This window comes from Poecilia formosa, unplaced genomic scaffold (assembly GCF_000485575.1).
Source record: "Poecilia formosa unplaced genomic scaffold, Poecilia_formosa-5.1.2 Scaffold5, whole genome shotgun sequence".
Classification (NCBI taxonomy): Eukaryota; Metazoa; Chordata; class Actinopteri; order Cyprinodontiformes; family Poeciliidae; genus Poecilia; species Poecilia formosa.
Window position 1 is genome coordinate 5,612,485 of NW_006799944.1, and position 13,108 is coordinate 5,625,592.

Below are 13,108 nucleotides of genomic sequence, written 5' to 3' on the forward strand. Positions count from 1 at the left end.
GGGCCTCCACATTTCTTCCATTTCCTGAATATATTGCATCATTACATAATGGTAATGTGTATGGCATTTTACTCTTTGATGAAAATGTAAATGCCTCTCCCTGATTTATTTCCAGACGAATTAGCGGATAAAAAAACAAAACAACAAAAAAAAACAATATGAGCACTTATCCCACCGCAGAGGCAATGTTTAGAGAGCGTGTCTTCGGTCATCCAATTTGCGCTAGAAAATCCTAAAGCCAGAAGTTTCTAGAGGAGGAGATAATCTTACTGTATCAGAGAGCTGTCCTACAGAAGGACATTGTTCAACAACAAAATCACCAGCCATTTAAAGACCAATACCAGAGACCATAAAGCTTTTATGGTTGGTGTTGTCATCTCAATTTTCAAATTCCTCCCCACACTCTGGCTCTTCTATTGAAGTGTCATCTGATCTGTTGAATTACTGACAAGACAACAGTCATCATGGTAACGCTCTGCCTCTCTCTCTCCAGCAACACCCATAGCAACTGTATTACATTCACCTCGAGCCAAAGAAATAACACCTCAGTATGAGAAAAAGGGCTTGAGGCTCCCCCAACTCTTACTGCATCATCTTTATATCTACTTGACATCTGAGGTTTTTAGTCAGCGCATTAAAATTAGAATTTAGAACTTTTTAATCGCTCTACAAAACGATCACGACCCAGAAAAAGCACATAGAATTTTTCTTTATGCCCTGGTGTTTGGAAATTGTGAATTTACTAAAATCAGTTTATTCTTTCCAGAATATTCTGTCATGCAGAGCTGTGAAAAGGTATTTGTTTCTTAAAGATATTGTGATTTTTATTTTTTTATTTTTTATTTTTTTTGTTGTAGGGAAATTATTACAACTATCAGACAAGGAAAACGAGAAAATCAAAGTGCAGTTTTCAGATAATTATATAATTTATTAAGGGGGGAAAATACATATTTAAGTCAACCTGGACCTTTGTGAAGAAATGTGCTCCAAATTACTATTTTTTATTTTTATTTTTTTGCCATCCTTCCAGCAACGACTGCTATCAGACACTGAGGACTCGCTGCTTTAACTGGAATCTCTGTGGATGAATTTTGTCCCTCTCTTCTTTGCAGAGTTGAAATCAGCCAAATTGGAGGCCTGCTTAAGGATCTGAGCCAAATTTAGGTCTGAAATTCATCCAGGCCATGTTTTCTTATTGTTTTCTTGCTTCTTTGAGTCATTAGCTATTATTGGTGCTTCACATTGTTTCACAAACTGATGACCAAATGTATTTCATCAAAATGTTCCAGTTGAGGGTAGAAACCGTGGTTCCTTTAAAGCAGACAGAGACTATTCCAGTACAACTAAGTGTGTTTGAATGTTAGTATAATATTTTTTATTTTTAAACAGATGGTTTTACACCATCTATAACTCACACCTTCAAAAAAAATGCAATTTTTACCTTGAGAAGCCACAGAATATTTTCCCAAAGATCTTGTGGATTGTCAAGATGTTGCTTGGTGAATATGGGTTGTTCCTTTTAGTCTGCACTGCTTCTTGCCTTGGGACTTGTTTAGGGTTTCATTTTTGCTCAGTCTCTTTCTTGTTGTTGAATTAGGAACATTGAAAAATGAACTTTAAGAGAGGAAAATTGGGTCTACAGTGCTTTAGCTGTTTTATTTTTTGTTATACCTCTTGGATGCGTCACCAGTGTCCTCTAGGAGTTATTTTGGTAGTTCAGTTTTCTGTATTTATTTCATTTGTGGTTATTGGCTGTCACTGTGGTCCACTGGTTCACAAACAATGGCTTTGGAATTACTTCCTTCTTAATTTTTTTAAGCTTAGGTTTAACTTTATTTTAAAACATTTTAGTGGACCTCATGTTGTCAGCTTCTATTTATGTGATTTCCAGATTCCACAGACTTGGCAACAATAAGGCTCAAGTCAAACTGAACAGAGTTTTAAGGGGCATTAATTTTTCACCTAATCCCTGTTTGACTGAGAGATTTATTCTTCTCTTAAAAAATGAAGTCCTGATTTGAAAAGTTAAGATACGAAAAAATCTAAGTAAAATTGGTTGAAGGTTTTGTGGCCCATGAGTACAAACAACTTGAAGATTGTCAAAGTTTAAACATCAACACTGACTTAAAGGTTCATACAGCGGATTTCATTTAATCTGCCAGGACATTTTTGGGATTTATCTCAGATCAAAAATACATCAATACATTTTTCAGACAAATGAATACAAATGTTTTTATTTTATGCACAACTAAATGTTTGATTGGCCATTCTAAAATTTATTTGCTTTTGTTCTGCCTATTTCTGCTTTGTGTTTTTTCTTTTAGGGATTATTTATGGTATTTTTTTTCTTTTAGACCATCATGAAGAAATATACACTGTCAATGCAAATGTTGAGCAGTTGCTGAAATCTAGTTTATGACGCCATCAGAACGCAACAACAGGATACTTTTTTTTTTCCCAGCAAATTATTGTGGTTAATTATTGTTATTGTGGTTAAGTTATGACTCCAAGTGAACAAGACAGTCCAGCAACATTCAACAAAGAACAGTACGATTCTACCATGAGGTATAACTGCAGTGCACTCATTCGACACAAATTTACTTACCTGAGGTTTTGTGATTTTATAATTTTTTTTAGCTAAATGATTAAAAAGACAACCAAATGAGCCTAGATGCTCTTTGCTGTACTTTTAAAAAATATATATTTTTGTACTTATAAGTGATTAGCTTCAAGTTAAGTGAATAAACTTGGTGAGAATTTCAAGATTTCACAGAAAAAACTGAATTTGATTTTCTAGTATTTGGCAGTGAGGGGTGAGGCAAAGACCTAAATGGATTTTCCTGCAGATTAAGAAGCGTCTGCTCTTTTTTTTTTTTTTCATACTATAAATGCCCTTTCTGCTTCAGGCACTTTCACATTACAGATTGTGAGAGACACAAATAACTTCTTTATTCTCTTAAGCTTGTAAAAGAGTGTTGCCACGTTCATTATTTATCATCAAGTGGCCAGGCTGCTTTTAGATGCACTTAAAGGGTTAAAATAAGTGCAAAATCAAAATCTAAAAATACTGCAAATGCAGCTGTGACATTCATAATTCTTTGCTTCAGGATTTTTTTCTAAGTTGAAGCTGTTTCTGTGCGATGTGCACTGACGTTTACAACAAGATGTGTAAAGTGGACTGTGTGCAACTGGAACTGAGTAAGTTGCTTCAGCCTCAAATGTGAGTCTTTTTTCTCACAACAAATAATTGTTTAAACATCTGGGGGAGAAAGTTTAATGCTTGAAACATTGAGTGCCCTGAAGTGGTCAGCTAATTATTAGTCAAATTAATAATAAAAAAAATAGGTTGAACTGCCCTTTTTTGATAGAAAAATAGAGCATTTACTTTATTTGTAAATTAATATGCACCAATCCTGTCAAATAAATATCAAAATAAATCATTACAAAAATGATTCTTCCGTTTTGACTCTTCTGGATGATTCCTGGGGGCTGTTTGTTCAGAATCACTGAGTGTTTCAGTCCAGATTAGGTTTTATGAATGGTTTGTGAATTGGTAAGCATTTTTTTTATTCATTAGTTTCATAAAAGCTGTTTTCATGCTCCTTTCCCTTAGAAAATAAAATACAGTCGTTGGTGTTGGACAAACCTTCAAATGATCAACTGTACACAGATCAGCAAGTACAGGTTTGCGCTCTACTGGATGGTTTAATTTTACAGACACAAAAATCACTTATCAGGTAGCAAGAACAGTACCAAATTCAGCAAACATGGAACTCCTTATTCATGTTTTAGATCTGTAGTGATTTGCAGAATCCTTTCTATAAAATTCAGATCGGTTTGTTCTACTCAAATATTATGTGTTCAGGTCATTGTTGATCTGGTAAATAAAAAAGTGAAATTGATTACTCCTGTGAGAGTCTCTTCAAGCATTCAGCACTCTGGGGTGAGTGACTCCTCATCATTTTAGGGCTTAACTGAGGTCATGTTTTTAGTCGATCAAGGATGTTGCCACAGAACTTAGCAAAACAAATCTGCAGCTCTTGGGCTCAGCTGCAACTTCAGCAATGTAGGCTAACCTGTCAGGTGTTTACTAACGCGAAGCTGAACCGCTAAAACACTAAGACCCAATTATCATTGTGCACAATTAAAATACAACGGTTTGATTTGGTAATAAATATGGATTACTCACTGTACAGCATGCAGATATTTCAACATTGAAGCATGCATTCGGTAGAGTTTGCAACATTTTATTTTAAACTTCCTTTGAACCAGAAATTAGTCTTTCAATGATTTTTTTTCTTTAAAATATAAGTCTATAACTATAAATATAACTACAGTTAGCAATATCTGCTCCATTTGAACTTTTCATATGGTTCACATTGGAGTTTATTGTAATAACGCAGTGAATGAACTCCCACTATGTGTTTTTACATCACATCCTCAGCGAACGCACCTGAAACTCTGTGGCCAGCGAGATTCGACTCCCTGGAGGAAAACAAGACGAAAAGTTCTTTTAATAGTTTTGGGCGAACCGATCCTTTAACTTTGTGTGCAGAGATCATTTTTACAGGTGGGGCCATCCTCCCTGCACACATCTGCTCCTGCTAATGCCGTCTCCAAGCAGCATTCCTGATGCTCAGGTGAGTGCTGTTGTGCTGGTGTGAATTGCAGACCTTGTGCTGAACATTGATGCACTGCCTCCATTATCGCCCTGCCTCCTTCCATGGCGCCAAAGCTATTGTTTATGACACTGACACATGCAGTAATGGGTATTTCACTTCTGCGCCTATACTGAGCGTGCATTGAAACTGGAAACATAGATAAATATGGTGCGCATCCACAACATCAGTAAATTTCTATTTCATCAACCGAGGCATTAGAGTGATCACCGGTGTGGTTGCGGGGCCGCTCATTGCGCACGCCCGCCGGTGGAAACCGAAATGATAATGTTGGTTTAAAAGAGCTGAAGAGATCCCATGGGTAAAAACTGCAAACAATCACAAATTCACTATCTCCTTGTGCTTGCTTTTGTCGTTTCTTGGACTTAAACGTTCGGGGAATTCGTGGTGTAAAACTTCTAAAAGAGACTCAGCCGAAACCTCTCTACAGGAATATCATCAAACATGTACAAATGCGTCTCGAGGGCAGAGGGGGAGCGAGGGGGAAATTTGGAGAAGTTTCGACCTACAGTAGGAGTCAGACGGATCCTTCAGTGGAGTGCGTCCCCGCAGACATCCGAACATGGCAGCTGTCACTAACAAGGAAAGTCACATGCCACTCTCCTCCTTTATGTTCAAATACAAACACAGGCTCGGGAGTATTAGTGCCAGATATTTTCAATTATCTCGTGACAACCTTTATCTCCTCACATTTACGGCGCTGCAGCCGGATTGATGCCTTCCTTCTTTCATATTCCGCGCACAGTTGTACTTCAGAAGGGGGGAAGGCAGGGAAGAGGAAGATCACAACTGTTTCATCTAACTTTTATGTAAGTGTTTCAGATTCTGGTAGCCCCGGGGTACACGGTGCACGCAGTTAAATTCTTTAAGAATGCCTTTAACGGCACAATGAGTGTAAATAAAGACGAAGGCTCCCGGGAAATGTTTGTCTTGTTCATTTAAAGAAAACAAAAAAATAAAAAAAGAGAGAGGATTATCAGTTCAGATAGAGGGATGATTGAGTTCAGGAGATATGGGGAACGTTGGATTGCTGAAGGTATGTGTTTGTATAATAGCGATTCACAGCGTGGTTCTACATCTCTTTGGTAGTTTTCTATTACAGTACAACAAAAAGCCTTTTTCTGTTTACATAGCGAGCTTGCATCAAGTGGAGGATTGTGCACATAAAATTACCATAATAGGCAGCCGTGGAGTTTGCTAATGTGCTTTTCTGGATGAGAGGGCATGCAGAGACTCGCTGAGGAACTGACAATGTAGTGTGAAAAAAAGAAAAGAAAAAGAAAACTAAGGAAAAAAAATAAACAAGCCCCAAAATGATCAGAATATATCCTCATTTTTTCAAGCCCTGTTTAGTACACGGACGTGCGCCCGCCCCGGGAGCGCAGAGGTTACCCCACATCTGGAGAAATGAGTTTGACCCTCTCAAAGGGCACAGGGAGTTGCCCCCTTAAAGCTGCAAACAAAAGCAGCAGTGGCGAGCGGGAGCCCAGAGCGCCATTCATCGCGGCTAATGACTTGTTCATTAAGAGTGATGATGGATAAAGACTTCTCACGCTGAGATGAAATCAAGATTTATATGCGTTGTTTCCTCACCCAACTTGTGGGAAGATCATCATCATTTAATTCTATCTCTGCGGCCGGTGATGGGCATCCAGAGAGCGGGCTATCAAACGGTGCAGTCAGCTGGCAAAATCCAAAACGTGCCGTTGGCACATCTGGAGCTTGCCGTCGCAGCTGAGGGTGAGCAATGGCTGCTGGCGGGTGGCCAAATTACAGGCAGAGACGCTTCAGGACTCCGCAGCCTCCACCCTGGCTTCTCCTCGTTTAGATCATCATCATTATTTATTTGCTTATTTATTTTTTTTTTTCCAATATGTGCACTGTGTTGCATTTCAATAGCACTTTTTCCCCCCTCAGCTTAAGCGTATTATCACACCGCGCTAGACCCTCGACCCACCTCTCTCTGTAGGCTCTTATCTCTAGCTGGAAATAGGCCTCAAGACACTTCATCAGTGTCCTTCACCCTGCTATCTGCTGCTCCCAACTTTTATTAAAACTTCAGCCTTTATCAGCTCCTGGGTAATTCAGGCATGACAAATTGGGCACCAGATGCCACCTCCATTTGAGGCCGCTGTACATCTCTTGCTCCCCTATCAAGACAATGGGAGGTGGCAGGCTGCAGCATTGTGGGAAACCCACCTTTAGCCCATCACATCAGGTTACCTCAACAAACTTCCTACATCCATCTGAATGCTAAATACTTTGACTCGGGGAAAGTTCCTCTCTGTGCATCAGGACAGATGACGTTTGCTTTATTTATTTATTTATTTAATTTATTTTTTTTATCAGTGATATGAGAGAATTACTACATTTTATTGACTCTAAACTGGGGGAAAAAAGGAACAATAAAGGAAAGAAAATGTCTCTTTCCAGATGCAGTTTGTGCTTCTCCATGCTGTTCTGAAAAGAAAAAGATCAACATTTATTTGTTTTTTTATGGTGCAGAACGAACGTATTTGCCAAATTGAGAAATGCTGCTTTGATAATAAGAATTTGTCTTGTGAGTGCGTATGTATTATGGATAAAACTGCTGATGAACTGAACGATCAGCTGGCGATTTTCACTTTGCACACCGGTTGAGAATTCAAAAATCAAACCTTTTTTTTAGATGCACCACACTTTAAATGCTACCAGTTTGCACTACCCAAAACACTCTTCTGTGTGGAAGTTATTACTGACAAAGTAGTGGGAGCACAAATGTGAGTTTAGCAGATGCATCTGACCGTTTCATAACATTTTTTTCCCCTTTTTTTGCCAGTTGTAAAATAAAAATGTATTTTTCCTGAAAGGGTCACATGGATGGTAACGACTGATCACATTTTTTTTCTCCATATTTATTAAATTATTCACAAATTTTTAATTTGTTGCACTTGCTTGTTTATGTGTCTTACACCTCCAATATGGCCACACTCAGTATTATGATGTTACATAAAACCAGAATCTGCTTTATATCACAGCAAATTTACCTGTACTGATCGGTAATGCAACATCTTAAAGAGTTCAAGATGTCAATTTGACATAATTGTTTGTTCTTGTCTTTTTCAAAAACTAAACGAAAGGATGGCCAAGCAGAAAGAAACACCTCTGAAGAAGCTGAAAATGTCAGCGGTCCTACAACATCTAACGTCTCCTTGTGGATAATAAAATATCTTCAAACTGAATTGAAATCAACATTTTGAAAGCTAGTTCTTGAAATTAATCAGCAGTCCAAATCGGCTAAAAAAACATTTTAGGACGGTCAAAGCTTTAGAGAGAAAGACCAGAAACCAGCAAAGCCGCATTTCAATGCAGTCATCTTGATGACACGGACAGCTCATACAGTATTTACCACCTCCTCCTCCATTACATTTCGGTTTTGGGCATGTTTAAAGATAGGACATAATTTATGATGCATTTAAAAGTGGGGGGGAAATACAGAGCAGAGTTCCACGCTCAGTTTAATAAACCCACAGGAGGCCGATATAGAAAAGGAATTAGTCAATGTCATTAGTTCATTCATGACTGACTGGAACAGACAATACACATCTACTCACGTGTGAGATAACCTAATTCTGTGGTGTAAAAGATTTTGAAGTTGACAGGCATGCGCGCGGAGAAACCAGTTGGATCATTTACTCGAGCTCTTGGGATACAGACAGTATTCATGGGATATGGTCCCTGCCTTGACCTGCACATCATCTGCTCTTCAGGGGATTCAGTGAGGGTCCTGTCTGTAAATAAGAATCCATGATAGAGGGGCAGCAGGCGTGAAGCATGAGATTGGAAACCAAAGGCATCACACTGGGCTGTTGGATCTTAGTGATGTTTATCAACACATAACTCTCATAACTCTGCACACAGACCCCGGACATTTGGCACGAGCCAGTACACAGCCGTGCTCACAGGATAAGACGGGCTTCTGAACACTCTCTCACACACTGCATTACATCGGCATCCGCATTTCACAAATGTGGCTTTCAAATGAGCTTATGATAATCAAAGCCTGCACTTGGAAAGACGTTCTGGATCCAGCAGAGGATGCGAAAAAACCAAACAAACAAACAAAAAAAAAAAACAGCATAATGTCAATCCACTCTGATTGTCAACAACTGTGCTGCATTTTATTTCTGACATCCCAACGTTTGGTCCAGCCATGCCCGGCGCTGCAGCGCTGGCCAAGATGCCAGCTGCGTTTCAAGGCTGAAATGTGTTTTAAGCGCTGCTGCAGGATGGTAATGTGTTGTGAAACCTGCCAGCCCATGAGCATCCCGAGGCAAATGGGAGAAGCAGTGGTTAAAAAGCAGGCTTTTTTTTATTGGGTCAGAGCCAAGGAGTAATCTACCACATAAAGGCATGGTGTAACCGGGGGCGATCATATGGGATACGCTTCCCAAAAGGCATCATTTTGTGCGGAAAGCCTCCATTATTTGGTGCCAGTGGAATTTGGCACTAAGGGTCTTTTGTGGTCAATTAACATTTGGAATTAAAAAGCGCTTTACAAAGCCATGTTAAATACATTAGCAAACAGATTAATTTGTCAGGAACATAACATCATCAAAGTCACTGAGTTAAACAGAAAAAGCTGAGACTAATCTCTGGAATGATAAAAGATGTTTTCTTTGGGTTTTTTTTTTTTTTCTTCTTTTACCAACTGATTTCAACATTATACCGATTTACTCAGTGGAAAGTTTTTTTGTTTTTTTTTGCAGTTCAAATAGGATTGCAGAGTGAACTGGACTTGGGTGCAGAAGTAAGTGATGAATTGAATCCATTAAGCGGGAATCTTAGAAACCGCAAAGTGAAAACATACCTAAAACAAGAGCATCATTAGGAAAATGAGCAAAGACCTGAACCTGGAGAGTTTCTGAGCAGAGATGAATGATGGCATCACACCTCAGTCCATTATAGACTCTATTTATACACTGGGACACAAAGGAGCAACACTACTTAGAGGCTTCTCTCCAATTAGGTTATTACTGGTCTGGGAGCCTTTTTACTGAAGAAAATTTCACAGTGAAAAATATGTCTTTAATCAAGCAGAAGAAAATCTATCCTGGAAAAAGTTATTCCCTGGTGTTTTAAGTCAAGTAGTCTAATACTCTTTGCTTAGTTTAGGTGAATATCTTCTTTTTTTTATTCAGCTGAGGAGGAATTATAAAAAGAATATTTACTGGAAATACAATAGTCATTAATGAATGCCTTGGTTCTTTGTTTTGGAATAGATTAAGAAAAGTAAGAGGATAAGAAAGCAATGCCGGATGAAAAGGGATTATTTAGTCAGGCTGAATTATTTGATAAGGGTTTATTTTTTCGTTTGGTTTCAATAGGTGGAACAGTGTCTGATTTATTTTGCTAAGGAAATGCTGCTTCACTTGGTCTACGTCTGGTTCCAATAGCAGGAATGCAAGGGAAGGAGGTAAGTACTCGATGTGGGAGGCAGAAGATATTGCGCAACTTCATTATGAAATAGACCAAATTCTTGTCACTAAATTACTGTTAACCTTTTTTCACTAATAACATCTAAGTCTCCCATAGGTATATCTAAACCACTTCCCAAAAATATCCCAAGCAGTAATGAAAAAATAAAAAATAGAGCTTTAAAAATATGAGAAACCATCTGTGATCTGTTCCAGTACAGTCGTCATGATCATTTTTCAGATATTATTCAGATTTTCACCTGTTGAGCAGATAAACACAGCGGGTCGTCAATGTGTTCAGGCAGCATGTGACTATAAATTTATAATAATTTTCAAATAAAACTGGAATAAAAGAGGCAGATGCAGGAACATGTTAAGATATTCTTGCAGCGGAAAGTGAAATACCCCCACCTTTTAGCCATAAAGCAGTGTTACTTCCAGGTACCACATGAGCAAAAGTTTTGAAACTTATCAAAACAATATTTTCATACACTTATTGTCTACCTTAACAACTTAATATTATTAAATGTAAAAAAAAAAAAAGAAAAAAAAAAGAATTGATCCACTGCATTTTATTGCATTGAATAAGTATTTGATCACCAAGAAAATGACAAGAACGTTGGCTCTGACAGACCTGTGTGTTCATCTTTAAGTCCTCTTGTCCTTCATTCATTACCTGTGTTAATTACGCCTGATTGAACACAATGTATAAAAAACACTGTCTACCAGTGGTGGTTAGTGAAAACAGTTTTCAATCATTCAATCAATCAATCAATCAATCAGACTCCAACCTCTCTGAACAAAATCATAAAGCAGTCTAAAGACATCATGGACAAAGTTGTACATCTACACAAGGACAACAGGACAAATGTTGGTGCCAGAATTAGAAAATGGAAGAAAATGAAGAGGACTTGCGATCTGTCTTGTGGAATATCAATGATCGTAAAAAAGGTGATGAATCACCTTGAAGGAGGATCTGGTCAATGATCTGAAAAGATCTGGGACTGCAGTCTCAAAAGTTACCATTCATAACATACTGTACCATCCATCCATCCATCCATCCATCCTTGCCCGTTGGAAGTATTCCAATGGCCATCCAGACGAAGGATGGGAGAAGGTCATGTGGTCACATAAGGCCAAGACAGAATTTTATGGAATAGACTTTTCTCACAATGTTGAGTAAAAGCCCAAGGACACAATCCCAACCATGAAACCTGAAACATCACACCTTCCCTCAGTAAGAGAATTGAAGGCGTTTCATTCCTGGATCTTCTAGCAAGAGAATGACCCAAAACCCACAACCACGTCAACGGAGGAGTGAATCAGTAGGAAGCATTTCCAGGTCATGCAGTGGCCGAGCCAGTCTCCAGACCTGAATCCAATAGAAAATCTTTGGAAGGAGCTGAAACTTTGTTGCCCAATGACAGTCCCCAAACCTGAAACATCCAGAGAAAGTCTGTGTCGAGGAGTGAGTCAAAATCTCTGCTGTGATGTGTGCAAACCTGGTCAAAAACTTACATTTTGACCTTTGCATTGGCAAATAAAGTTTTCTGTACCAGATATTAATCATGCTCCCTGAACCACTCTTTCACGTTGCGTGCCTGATGAAACTGAACAGACTGAGAGGAAAAGATCCTTATGTGATTAATTTGATGGAATAACTGTGATAGGATGGTCGTGAAAGTAGCAGGTAAAAAAAAAAAAAGATGGGGTCAGGACTGAGGGCAGCCCCTCAAGGCTCTGGATGTGAATTGTTAGCAAGAAAGTTAAAGCTACAAAGATGAAAGTCAACCAAAAAACCCTTGACAACACTGTACTACTGTTTTATTAAATCTGTATTAATAAATCTTCCAGTATTCTCATTTCAACCCCCCTGAGTGCATCGCACCCCATGGACAATCCAACTCTTATCAACCCTGGTACAGACAGTACAGAACTACATCACTGAGATACCAAAATGTTACCAGTCTACCTTTCTACCACCTGCAGACTCTTGGTATTTAAACATAAAGCTAGAATGTATAATAACTTGTCCACTCTCTACAGCATTACAATATTTAAACTGCTGCACGTTTTTATAGAAACGCTATAAATGCTAATGCTAAAACTGTTTTGCTTACAATTCTATTGAGGCCATCCAGAACCACACCAAAACAATCACACCACTTTTATCGCAGAAAATGGGTCTCAACTCTTTCACGAAAACATTTGGTGCTATGTAGAGGGACACTGAGGGTTAAAAAGGCAATAAATGTTGTGCCATAATATGAGGTAATGTGTGTCTGCTCCCACGCAGCCTGAGTGACAGACAGGTCAGCGTACAGCCCTGGAATTCCCTCCGCGCTCCGCCTCATCACTGGACATGGTGGCCTCACTTGAAGTCGAGCGAGGAATAAAGGATTGCCTTCTGTATTTTTTCATTAGACTTTTCTTTTGTTACGGAATACATAAATCCATTGTGGCAAGATGCAATATGTATCACGGCACTCCACCTGCGGACGTCTCATAATGGCTGCCATGTCCCTCCAGTCAGAGATGATAAGTGAACCCCCTGTGAATGTTAATGATAGTGATCATTCTGAACCAGCCCGCCTCTCCGTCTTCGCTCGCAGCCCGGGTGTCACACGCCGGGTGGCAAGGTTCAAGGGACCAAAATGAAAACAAACACTCATGGAGGTTTATAAATAAATAAAAGACATAAATGAATGAACGAGCCGCTGAATGAATGGGTGAAGCCGCGCCGCAGAAAAACACACCCATATATATGGGAGATTTTATATTTTTTATTTTTTTTTGCTCTTATGCAGAAACGTGCGATTCCCAAGTGCTTTTGGGGTTTCACGGGGCCTGATTAATTAGCGTGCCACTTTTAATGCAAAAGTCCACACTGCTGGAATATTTCTGAAGAGAGAGACTTATTTCATTATTTACAAAACCCAGTAAACACCGGGGAGCAGGTGGGTTCAAACAGAT